This window comes from Equus quagga, chromosome 3 (genome assembly GCF_021613505.1).
Source record: "Equus quagga isolate Etosha38 chromosome 3, UCLA_HA_Equagga_1.0, whole genome shotgun sequence".
Classification (NCBI taxonomy): domain Eukaryota; kingdom Metazoa; phylum Chordata; class Mammalia; order Perissodactyla; family Equidae; genus Equus; species Equus quagga.
Genome location: NC_060269.1, coordinates 139671652 through 139685198, shown reverse-complemented (window position 1 = coordinate 139685198; position 13547 = coordinate 139671652). Strand labels below are relative to the sequence as shown.

The 13547-nt window shown below is 35.9% G+C and overlaps 1 protein-coding gene across 2 annotated transcripts in view; it reads left to right on the top strand.

Annotated features, from left to right (window-relative positions):
* SLIT2 (slit guidance ligand 2) overlaps positions 1–13547 on the top strand; it is a 366489-nt gene that overhangs the window by 142520 nt on the left and 210422 nt on the right. The window lies entirely within an intron of this gene.

Below are 13547 nucleotides of genomic sequence, written 5' to 3'. Positions count from 1 at the left end.
TTGTAAAGAATAGCATTGGAATTTGGTAAGGATTGCTTTGAATCTATAGATCATTTTGAGAAGTATGAACATTTTAGTAGTGTTAAGTCTTTGAATACACAAACATGAGATATCTTCCCATTTGTTTGTGTCTTCTTTATTCTTATTACCTTTCTTAAATCCCAGGGGAGAGGCACGCCATAAAAAGACCAGTTCAGGACCCTCTAAAGGTGCTCTTTATCAGACTACTTTGAGAATAGATTTTGTCCTCTCTGTATTATACGCATTCTATAAATCAGATTTTAATATCATATATCTAGCCAAACCACCTCGAGTTATCGCTCTCTTCTAAACCTTTTGTATACATTTTTGTATGTTTGTTTTCCGTATTATTAGTCACTTAATTATATTTGACTCTTTGTTAACACTTAACAGTGCTGGAATTAAACTCTGGCTTGATTTATGCATTAAGTGACCGATTAATTTGTTTTTCAACTCATATTTTCTGAACATTGTATGTGGATGGGAGAAGCCAGGAATAGAGAATCTATTGGTAAGACAATGCTGTGTAGTATGAATTACTTAAGTGTGGTATGCCGGGACCTACCTGACCAATTTTGGTCAAGTCACTCAATAATCTGAGGCTCACTGTCTTCATTTCCTATTGATAAATTGAAGGTAATAATATTTGTCCTCCTACCTAGAAGCAGAGTTGATGTAGTAATTAAATAGGATAACAGAAAATAAAAAACACTTTCTAAACCAAAAAGTGCTGTGTTGAATAAATGATTTAGTAATTCACTGCTTTTCGAAGGTTTTTGTTTTTTAAATAGTTTGTTCTTTTATAAGAATCTGAAAGCTGCTTCTTTGTCATTTCTCCTGGTGAATGCAGCTTTGTTTTCAGGGAGTCCGCTGAACACATCTTCCTTTTTCCTCTACAATTTTGTAAGGTAGTTGTCATGACGTCTCTTAATCTTTTTTGTGAAAATGAGTATTTCATGGGTGTATATCTCTTTTTTATATGAAATAGTTTTAAATCTCTTGCCATTGGCACTCTCCTTTGTATATTCCTTTTGTTTTAATTAATAGATTTTAATTTTTTAGAGTAGTTTAGAAACATCGAACAGAGAATAGAGAGAGTTCCCATATACCCACTTTCCTCCTGCGCACAGTTCCAAGTTATTTTTTTATTATGTGTGGTTGTCAGAATTGGACACATTATTGCAGGTGTGATCAAGAACTAACTGTGTGTGGAGATTAAGGAGGAAGAGAAGTCAAAGGTGGCACTCAATTTCTGGCTTGTATAACTGTATGGGTGGTGCAGTCATTTATGTATATACGTCTCCAGGAAAAAAAAAACCAGAGTTGAGAGGGTAGAGGATGATTTCAATTTTTGATATATTATGTTTGAGGCATCTGTGAGATGCCCATGGAGACATGGCCAGGAGACACTTGGCATGCGATCATGGAGCTTAGGAGAAAAAGCTCTGAGTGAAAAGAGACATCACAGAGTTATTTGCATGAAAGTAGCTGAGCCCCCTGAAGAAGTGTGGTGGAAAGTGAGAACAAAGAGGAGCTAGTAGAGGACCTAGGAAAGACTGAAAGAACAATGAAGAGGCGAATGTTTCAAGAAAAATCAGGTTTTTGTTGGTTTTCTTTTGCTTTCTGCAGAGAGGCCAAATGAGAGAAAGGATCTTTGCACTTGGCTTTGAGCGTTCCAGCCGAGTGTTCGCAGCACAGTCTGAAGTAGGTTCAAGAGTTATGGGATGTAAAGAAGTAGAGACAGGTGGTACAAATAGTTCCAGGATTTGGGATTTGAAATGGAGAACAGAGAATTCAGTGTTTGAAAATAGCACTGAAAATCAAGGAGTAAAAGTAACATTATGGCCAGAATTTTGGGGGATGCATTGTATACTTTAAGTTGGGCTGTCTTCTATCAACTAGGCTTTCTCACAGGACTTTATTCTCTGACTGCCATATAATATTCTCTGATATTTTTTACTCAAGTGCTTACTCTTTTTTTACTCCCCAATTCCTAATATAAATAGCATGCTATTCATTTGAATATTGATTCTAGGTTTTAGTTCTGCTATTATACATATATTCCATTCTGCTAGTCTGTGGCTATCTGTATCAATTGTCAATTATAATTTCCAGAAATCCTGGAACCAGGTCTATTTAATTATGTCTTGTATAACATCCGGGCTATAGTTCAATTCTGTTTATATTTAGATCAATCAATAATATCCATCGCTTAGATAATGAAAAATTTTAATGGTATTATGAATTGATTTAGTTATATTTTAAAGTAATTGAAAATTTTTCTTGTGGTAAACACATAAAGTTGTCATCGAATCAAAATATAGAACATTAAATAAAGGGTTAATTTTAGGACAATACAAATGTGCTTTGTCGCATATGCACAATCTTGTAAAAAGTGATGTGGCTTAATGTTAACCTGGTTAATATAAAAGATATCCAACATGATAAAAAAATTATAAGAAAAGTGTTCTCTATATCAAATTTTCATTAATGGGGAAGTTAAACTTTGTCCTTTTCATACTATGGCTGGATTATAAAAGGAGGGAAGTAAGAAATATAATGTAAGTTTTTAATATTATACTATTTGGTTGAGAAAAACTATCCTGTTCAAGTTATGGAAGAATGTTAATTGGGTTAATATTATAAGAGGGTACTCACACCTCAGCCTTAAATCTGGAACCAGACAGTCTGGGTTTAAATCCTGCCTTTGAAATTTATGTGCTGAGTGACCCTGGGCAAATCACCAAACTCTATGACCTCAATTTCTGCATCTATAAAATGAGGCTAATAATGGTACTTAAATGCTAGGTAGTTGCGAGTTTTGTTTAGGTTAATATACATAAAGTGATCAGAAGAGTAATTGAACATACTAAGTGTCCTGTAATTGTTTGCTAGCATCATAATTCATATACATCTATATCCAACGCTTTTCAGCGTCCATGCCATTATATGAACATCAGTGGGAATAGCATTTTATCCTTATGTAGTGCCATTCTCATGATAGGTAGCTTAAACTGAGGTTTAGATGTGGAACTGTTTTACTAAATGAAACAGTTAAATTGATGATAGAGTTAAGACTGGATTAGATTGTATTTAAAACCTATACAAAATATACCTCACATAGTATCTTGACAGTTAACATGCATTACTTGAATCTAATTTCTCCTCTACTCTTCCGTTTGGGGACTCAGTCAACCAATGTTCCTTAAGTACTTCATATGTATCAGGCATTATACTATGATCTCACTTCTTAAGATAGATGAAGTTATTGCCTTGATGCACCTTATGCTTTGATGAACAGGAGTTATATCAAACAAATGAATGCTATAAAGGAAGAGTTATGGTGATATTGGACTTTATAAGAGGGCATCGTTCCTATTACTGAGTCACGAGAGCCATCCTAAATGAACTGCTTTAGTAAGCTGGGATCAAAGAGTGAAAGTTTTAGCTACCTGAGGAGAAGTTCCAGGGAGCGTTCCAGGTAGAGAGTCTGGTGTATGAGAGTTTACATAATGCACATGTACGTACATACTGTAGAGAAATACAGGTGTGACAAGAGGCCAGAGAAGAAGGAGGAGCCAGATGGCATAGAACTCAGAGTTCTTATCTATCTAAAGATAGTGACTTGATTCACCCTAAATCTTTTGGTTTGTGTTTTTGTTTTCTGGCTAGCATGAAAGTGAGATTGTTAGATTTGCGTTTTCTTAATTGGGGGTTGCTTTTCATTTTCACATTCTATACTTTTGAAGTGTGTATTTGATATAATGAACATACGCACAAATCCTATAAATCTTACTTTGATTATTACTCTGACTACAGTGGGGAAAATTAATTGAATGGGAGAGGTAGATGTGGAGAAACCAGTTAGGAGGCAATTTAGTTATGCAGAAGAGATTATAACATCTTGGCCTAGAAAGATGACTGGAAGAATGAAGAAAATTAGTAGATTTCAGAACCTCTAGAAGCGAGAATTTTAGGACTTGATTGATGGGTAGAAAAAGAGATGTGTGTACCATGGTTCCCAAATTTCTGATTTGAGCAAATGAGATATGAAATATAGGATGAGGTGTAAGTTTGGATATGAGGAAGTTTATATGTTTAGCATTAGACTCTTGTTTTCTCTTCAAATTAACTCTGGACTGTTATGGAGTATGGAAAATGTTGATATGGGTGTATGGTTCTGGAGTGCAGAGGAAAGGTCTAGACTGTCAGTATAAATCTAGGAGTTGTAAACATAGAGATAGAAATTGGAGACGTAGAAATAGATTGGGTTATGAAGGAGAAAAGGAAATGGAATAACAAAGAAGAGCACCTAGGAGCACCTGGTGCCTGAAAAAGCAACCAGCATTTGATGATCAGTTAAAGAAGGAGGAACTAATCCAAAAAGCTAAAGAGAAAAAAATGGAAACGTGATACTTTAGATATCTAGAAAAGAGAGTTTTGAAAAAGGAAGGAACGGGCCCCTAGGGTGAAATACTGCTAACGGGTCAAGTATAAAATCAGGGCTAAGTATTTTACATTAGGTTTAGTGAAATGGATATTGAGGCCAAACGAACTGTAGTGAGAGCATGTGTGGTAATGTAGTGAGAGTAGAAGAAATATTGGAATAAGCAGGAAGTGAAAAAATAGAGTAAACAACTCTTTTTTGATGTTTGACTTTGAAAGAAATGAGCAAATGTGACTGTCTGGAAGAGGAAAGGGAATTGAGAGAATATTTTTTATTTATTTTTTTTGTTTTGTTTTAAGATGGGAAGTAAGATTTACTCACTTATGAAAAGGAGCCAATAGAGAGAGAGTGACTAAAGGTAGAAGAGAAAGTTCATGACAGACGTCTCCAGGGTCCTGGGAAGGTAAGAGGAATGCAGAGCACAGAAGGGAGAGAGAAAAGGCACCGTGCAGAAGCAGGTAGGTTTACAGACTCAGATGCTGGACATTAAGGGAGCTGCCATTTAATACCTTATATTTCCTTGGTGAATAAAAGGCAGTAGCTTCTGAAGAGTGTGAGGAAGGCTAGTAGAGTATAGATCAGGAGTTGGAGAAGAGTTGAGAATTTCTGAGTGGAAGAACCAGAGCGTGAGAGAGAGCTGACTAGACATACATGCGGATTGCCTTGCTTTGGTAAATTCTGCTCCAGGTAGTGACCATAAATTTTCTATAGATACTAAGCAACTCTGACATCGTTCCATGAGCAGTCAGCAGCAAAGATGCATGTACAGAGAAGATGGGTAGTTGGATTCGTTCAGGGTTGGGGATTTTAGGGCATGAGTAACAAAAGCCCAAAGGGGCAAGTGAGGTTAGGTTATTGGTGACGATGTGGTTGCAAGGATGAACCACAAAACTCAAGCTGGATGGGCTTCATCTTTGTCATCGTTATCTTCATCCATTACCATCTTCTAAATAAGGATGGAATTGAAGTCAGAAAGGCCTGATAGAAAGAAAGTAGAAGTGATTGGTAAAGGTAAATGATTCTCCCATCTCATCATGTCTTTATCACTGTAAGGACACTGTGTTGAAAGAACATTGTCTCTCCATCCAGTTCTTGGGAAGAACTGTAGTTAATCATGTTGGACAGAGCTAGACGTTTGTTGAAACAGGCTTTGCTAGCAAGCCAGAATATTGTACCTCAAAAGCAAGAGCCAATCTGGCTGATTCCTTTGTGACTACCTTCCTTCTGGCTTTCTCCTCCATTTGCTTGCCTTCTTGTTTGGTGAATGTTCTTGTGCATGTTTCTGGATGAAAAGCAGAGCTGGACGGGCGTGCTCCTCAGCTGGGAAGGCTTCTTTCTGTGTGCCTAGTCTGACCTGCTCATTTCAGCAGACCTGTGTCCTCAGCCATGCGGTTGGACGTGTGGGTTCACTTAGTCAGCTCTGTGATATCTCTGCAGACACACTTGGGTGAGCTGTTCCAAGACCTTGACCTAGAATGGAAGGTAAAAGATTCCATTCAGCTTCAAGTCTAAACTGTGTTCTCCCATCTGATGCAATGGAGAAGCTAAGAATGGAGTTTGTCTGTTTTTGATCCCTAACTGTGGGTCTTTGACTAAGTTAATTAACCTCTCGATTTTTCATCTAACAATGGGATACTAATAATACTCATTTCACAGGTTAGTAGTGAAGATGGAACAAGTTAATGCGTGTAAAGCATTACCCAGGGCCTAGGGTATCAGATTTAATAAATATTAGTTTTTAAAAATGATATTTTATCAGTCGGCTCTTAAAGGTGCTTTCCATGGTACTCAGATTTATTTTTGATTTTTACAAATTTTATTTAAAAATGTTTGTTTTACTGTTTTCTCATTTGATTGCTGATTCTTGAATATGGACCTCTCCTTTACTTTAGAAGGAAAGAGGGATAAATGGGAAGGAGGTGGGGACACTCTGAGCTCCAAAGGACAATGGGATGATAAACATCCCGGAGGTAACTGAGTGGATAAAAGGAAGAGACAGGAAGATGAGCCTTGAAGGATGGGCACAGCGAGTAAATCATATGCTTAGCATCACGTAGGTGGGAAGATATGGGACCCAAAATTCGAATCAGAGACTCAAAAGGCTCCAAGTCTTAATCTACCCCCAATACTATTGTCAAGTTGTTTTGATTGCACCTGAAAAAATTGAGCAACAGCTATTCCTTAAGTCAGAAGTGAAAACTAGAGTTAAATTATCTGTGTAAAACTTGAACTATTTTAACTAGTTATATTTGTTAGTTGGAATAAAAGCAAAGATATGAAAACAATGGTCATTCAGTTTCTTATTTAAAAAACTAGCGCTTAAACATTTCATATTTATTAATTGTTTTTTTATTATTGTTATTGGAGTACAATTTTAGTTATCTATATTCAGTTTATAAACTGTGTATAGCCATCTAATTAAAGAAGTACAAGGAATTTAGCATTATTGGTCTACTGAAGAAAAAACTGTTTATCTGTGTACAGTGAATAACATGGGATGTTAGTTTTAGCATATGCGTTGCCCAACTGATGTAGCTTTTATTTCCTTCATCACATCCTTCCATACTTCCTACCCTACACAATTCACCTTGAGTACCCAGAATGATTCAACACATGCTGGTTTATTCATTGCTGGGTTAATATACCTCAAGAATGCAGGTAACGGTCTAGAATGGAGAGGCCAGAGATTTACTCAAGCTTCACCAGTCATCAATAAATGCCACTTCTCACCTTACATTCTCAGTTCTTTCAGGTAAAATGGGGACAATAGCATTGACTCATTTCCACCGAGTCATGAAAATAAATTAAATTCTTATATGACATGTTGGTATGTTTTCTAAACTTTTAAATAAATATTTAAATGTGGAAAAATTATGAGAATACACTTTTTAAATTAAAACATGGTGAAGGATTTAATTTAGAGGTTAAATACTTTTTTTAGTTTTAAAACAACAAAATATTGAGATACTAAAAAAGGTAATGCAAGTAGAACTACTTTGTAAGCTCTCAATAGTGTATAAATTCAAGATGTTATTGCTATTGCAAAAATATTCATTCACATAAAATTCTCAAATTTCTTGAGAGAGGCGTCTAAGTTATTTTAATTACAGTGATGTATTTAATAATTTTTCACACCAAATTCTATTTGGGTCTAAAATACGTTGTTTTGTAGACATATGCATGTTTAAAATAGTTGAGCATGTTAAAAATGAGGGCTAGCTATATTTTATTTTTTGGAGTTGGACAAGATACAGTTGGAAAACTGGAAGGAAACCATATTAATTTAAAATATTCCTATTTCACACTGTTTTTGCTTAAGTTGATTCAGGAAATGCAAATAAGTGCCATTTAATGAAAAATACATGTAGATGGTAAATATATTAATCTACATATGTAATGATGCCGTAATACTCCTATTTTGACTTAACATTGAGTCTTTGCTTAGTATCACATGTTAAAATGCCAGTGGCAAACCACACACCAATTTCCAGGAATTTCTACTTGAGACAGTGTTACAAGAGGCCGCTGAGCTTTACTGTTTTGAACCTTTGTTGTTGGGGCATTGGTTTCCGGATTGCTGTTCTGTTAGCGTGATGAACTAATTGACCTAGCAGGACTCCCTATAGAATAGCAGCTTCTGCTTCGTTCATCAGGAGTACAATTTGTTGTTTCATTTCCTCTTCTGGTCCCATTGGGGAAATTGAATTGTGAAAAGACTACCTGCTGGGAACATTCAGTGCCTATGACTGAATAAGTAACTTTATTTATTTATTTATTTGGTACTATCTTAATTAGCAAAGAAGGAAGGACTTTATTAAGTAAGAGTGTGCTGTGGTTTTGACAAATGAGTAAGTACTGTTAGCAAAGCTTTTGATTCGCAGAGCCTTCTCAAAGTCGGGGTCCTTTGCAGGTGCAAAATTTATATAAATTTTAATTTGCTATACTAGAGCTGTTGGTTGTTTTAATAATTGGTAGTCATCCAATACGGAAGTTGAAAACAAGTCAATGGTGATTTGAAAAAAATCACCCACAGTCGTGAAGTTTGGAAGATTTATTTTGGACCATACAAACTTTAAATTTGAATTTTCCTCTAATGATCAAGTACTCAGTAACAAAGTAATACTCTAAATCTGTGTTCTAGGAGTTTAAGAATATAGGAAAATTCCTTTCAGCTACTAAGAATGTTCTGCTTCCCTTTGGAGCAGATTTGTGTGGAACTGTTGAAGTAGAGGAATTGTCTTAATCATTTTTTTTAGAACTCTCACAAAGTTCTGAAGTCTAGGAAAACGGTGAAAATATGGAATTTTCATTGTGAGTGTTGTTATTTTGTATTAGACTAAAAATATGAGCAAGATAGAGACGTCATTGCTAATGAGATATGTACTTTTATTTTGCACTTGCATTAGTTTGTGGTAGTGCTGAATTTTTTTGTGTGTGATTGTTATTTAAGTGGTAAAACGTGTGAGAATGCAAAGCAGAGTGTCTGGCACATAATATTCTTCATGTTTGTCTATCTGTTTGGCCATCCTTCATGCCTTTCTTTATTAATGCATAATTATCAACAGGAAAACATTGAGACTACAGTTATTAAATTCAGCACGAATGGAAGATGATATTGATGTGCTAAGTAGTACATGGTGGCTACAATGAAATTTCCGTAGAGATAGTGTTTGGAAACCAACCAATTTGTCAAATTATTTCTGCCTTTAGCCAATTCTTAAAAATTAATCTCCATTTGGGCTCTTCCTCATAAAGGAATATGTTATTGTTTAATCTTCCCAATGCATGAATAGTAAAATGATTCAGTAAGTTTATTTTCATATGATAGAAGAGTAATTAGTATCTTGGCAAATATTACAGCAACAATAATATTATAGCTACAAATATTTCATTTGCTGTTCTTGGTGCCCTTGCAGTTAGTTGGGCCCTGTGACCATGTCTGGACAATAACATGTGATGTGTGTAACTTCTGCATTGACTCAGACCTTGTGGATACGGTAGTCTCTCATCTTTTTCCATAAGGAAATGGTAATCTTTTCAGTAAATAGTCCTAGGTCAATTGGATTTACAAATGAAAACAGCTGTATCTCACCCCTTATATCAGATATACACAAAAATTAATTTTAGGTAGATTTAAGATTAAAATATGAAAGGCCAAACAGTAATATTTCTTGAAAATATCAGAATATTTTCAGAATCTGTGGTTAGGCACTTTTTTTTTTAATGAGACACAGAAAGACAAAACTTAAATGAAAAGATTGAGAAATTGAACTCTTAAAATTAAAAACTTATCTTTATCAGAGACACCATTTCTTGAATGGAAGTGAGAGAAGTATTTGTAATGTAAGTAACCACTAAATGATTCATATAAAGATTATGTATTTTTTAAAACTCCTAGAAATCAATAAGAAAAAGCAGATAACCCAATAAAACAAAAGAGAAAGGGGCAAAAGTTTTGGACATGCACTTTCAAAATGAGAATATACAAATGGCCAATAAACACATTAAAAAATGCTGAACATCATTATTCACCAGGACAGTGGTAATTAAAACCATAGTAAGATACCATTGCTTACCCACTAATAGAGCCATTAAAAACAAAAAGCAAAAAAATTGATAATACCAAGTGTTGACAAGGACCATAGAACTACTGAGACTGTCAAAAATTGCCATTGGGGGATATCAGTGCAACCAGTTTGGAGAACTGTTTTGTAATATTCACTAAAACTGAGCTTACCATTCTCTATGGTCCAGCAATTCCACTTCTAAAGTGTACACTTGACAGAAATATATAGATTTGCATTTTAAAAGATGTGTACCAGAATATTCATAACAGCAGTATTTTTAAAACCTCCAGTGGAAACAACCTAAATGTCTGTCAACAATGTGACAAAAAAATAAATGGGAGAATATTCATACAATGGATTACCATACAGCAATGCAAATAAACAAACTATGGCTGCATACAACAACATAGACTCTTACAAACATAATGAGCAAAAGAATGTCAGGCAGAAGAGGTACAGACTGCATGATTTCTTTTCTATAAATCTTGTTTATATAAAGTTCAAAAATAGACAAAACTGATCAACTACAGTAAGAATCTCAATTGTGTTTTCCTTTAGGGAGACAAATGGCTGAGAAGAGTTAAGGGGGAATATTTTGTTTTCTTATTGTTGCATGGATGTGTTCATTTTGTTAAACTTATCGAGCTATATTCTTATGACTTGCGCACTTTTAGGTATATATGTTATATTGCTATAAAATTCAACAGTGAATCTGTAAGCAACTTATTAAAAAAGACTATTTTGATAATTACACTAGAAACATCTCCTCTTTTCCCAAATCAGTCAAGTCTTATTACTTTTAAAGTCAGAATTTTGTGTGGTCTAAATTTGGTTCACATGTGCACGGCTCATATTCCCAAGATGCCGCTGTCTCTAAACATCCCAGGATTGTCGCCCTGAGATTTCTAAGGCATGCAATGTGTTACATGAACACTGGTAGCTTGTTTTGTGTTGAGAAATGTTTTTAAAAGCACAGCCTGTCAGCCTGTCTTCCCAATACTAGAATTTAATTCCCCAGTCCCTGGTCTTCCCCTTTAATATCTGTTTTAGGTTAGAGTTTTGTCTTTAGGGAAGGCAGATGAAGGGATCAGTGTGGAAGAAAATCGACGGACATGTGCACTGAGATATGGTAATACAGAATCAGCAGTCAGTGTAATCTGGGTCAAAATACTTATTTTTTTCAAGTGGCGAAGAATGAACTGAACTAAAAACATTCTAGAAATGTGTGTCTTTTGTTATTTCTGTTTGGTTTTAACGAAATAATGTCTTCTCTTTCGCTGGCTCTGCCATCTCCTCAACTACTCTAGCATTGCTACTTGGCAGGCAGTCGTGGAGAACTTGATTTCGGAATCTCCACAGCTTAGTCCCAAACAAGCCAGCAAAACGTCAGGACACTCAGTTGGCAGGAGCATGAAAGTATCTTCAGAAGACCGAGTGATAGAATGTGAAATTTCTGTTTGCCCACCTTTTTTGTTTGAGCAAAGCTCAATGGGCAGTGATTTCAGCACAATATGAGGTGCCCCATATTCTCAAGCTTTTGATTGAGTTCTGGACTTGGAAGTAGCTTGGGAAAACCAAAAGTTTCTTTGCAAAGTTCAAGCTCCTACGTATCCACTGAAAACTTAGCCACTGGAGGAGAGCCAGACACCAAAGATTACATCTACTGCACTCTGAAAGGCCTGTTTTATGATCAAAAGCAAAAACAAAACAAAGCACTTTGATTGACGGTGCTTATGACGGACAAGTCTTTTCAGGCAGATGCTGAGATGGGGCTACAGATAAAGAAAAGCTGGGGAAAACTGGGAACAGTAGTGATCAGCAATTATTTCTTGTCTTTACCTGCATCAAAATAGTATGTGATAAATATAAGTAAATTATAAAGTTCTGTATGAAGTATAGACAGTTTTTTGTTGTATGTTAATTTTTTTGTTTTGCTCATTTGTTCACAGAGGCTTGTCAGACAGCTTTTCAATCTCAGTGATTAGCTGGAGACACCATATCCATATGACATGACACCTAGCTCAAAGAGCTCACAACCAATTGATGAGAGAAAGAAGTTGGATAGAAAGAAGTTATTACACTAAAATGTAATAAAAAGAAATATACAAAAATAGAGTAAATCCACCAGGAGAATGTAACCCCCAAGTGCAAGCTCATGCCAAACAACACTTTTCAGGCCTCGATTATTTGTATTACTTTCTCTGTTTGAACCTCGGGACTTTACACATTTTGTTTTTTGTTTTAGAAGAGCTTCTGTGAGACCCTAGCTTCTCTACTGTTTATGCCCAGATCTCAGCCTAAGCGTCACTTTATCCCCAGACTGACCCTGATTCCTTTTTCCCTCCAGGCTAAAATTTCAGTTTATGGACCATCCTCTGTGCTGAACCAACCTCCCATTTTTCATGATTTTGCACTTGACTTTTACCACCATTTAGCCCTACTGGATTATAAATTCCTTTGGGGCAAGACCATTTTCTATTTCATTCAATGTGGAAACCCAGCTTCTGACTCTAGAATTCAATTTATAGTCATTGAGTCAACAGTGAGAGAGCCTCTGTCTAGGAAGCCTAGGGGACATGATGACAGTCTGCCTGGTAGAACCAGGGAAAGCTCGGGAAGAAACAGAGCTTGTATCACTGCAATCATGGCGTTGCTCAAAGTGGCAATTTTCTTATATAGTCTCTTTGTCCTATGCTATATGTGGTGGAAGAAGAGAGAATACTATCCATTTCTAAACTTTGAATTCCTGGGGCTTCTTAAGTTTGTTCTGTGTCGCATTGGAGAATCAGGTAAAATGAATGGACCCTCTCCCATTCCCACCTCCCAGAGGCACTTGTGCTTATACGTGTTTGTATACAATTTCTAGGATTCCGTGGACCTGTTGAAGCCCATTGAGACTTCACCTGGAAAAAACCTGATGTTTTGGAGAATTGTCTTTCTCATTTTTGTATGCCTAAATAGCTTGTGGAGTAAGTGCATTCACCTTCCCTATACCCATCATTAATTAACAGTGTTAGTAGGCAACAATTATTATGCACCCAGCATGTTGTTTCATTTAATCTGGATAACCCACTTGTGAGACAGGGCAACTTATTTTCTTTGTATCTAGTTGAAGACACTGCACTAGAGAGGTTAAGTAACTTGGCAAAAGCTTCACAACTTGCAAGAGGTGGAGCTGGAATTCAAAGCCTGGCAGTGTGGCTCCTGGGTCCCTGCTCACATCCAAATTTCCATTCTCTCTAGAATCTTGGTGCATTATATCCTTTCAGTGTCTTAATAGGAAGTAAATGTGCTTATGATCATTTCATAGTCAAAGAAACAAAGTCAGCAAGGTAGAATAACTCATTTTAGGTCATTTACATATTAGTTTGTGGTAGATCTTGAATATGAACCCAGATAGATCTTACTCCAAAAACCATGACCTTTACACTACATCAAACTTCAAAGCATCTGGCACATGGTAGGCACTATTTTCTGAAAAGACAAAGATGGGAAAATGCAAATGTAGGGTT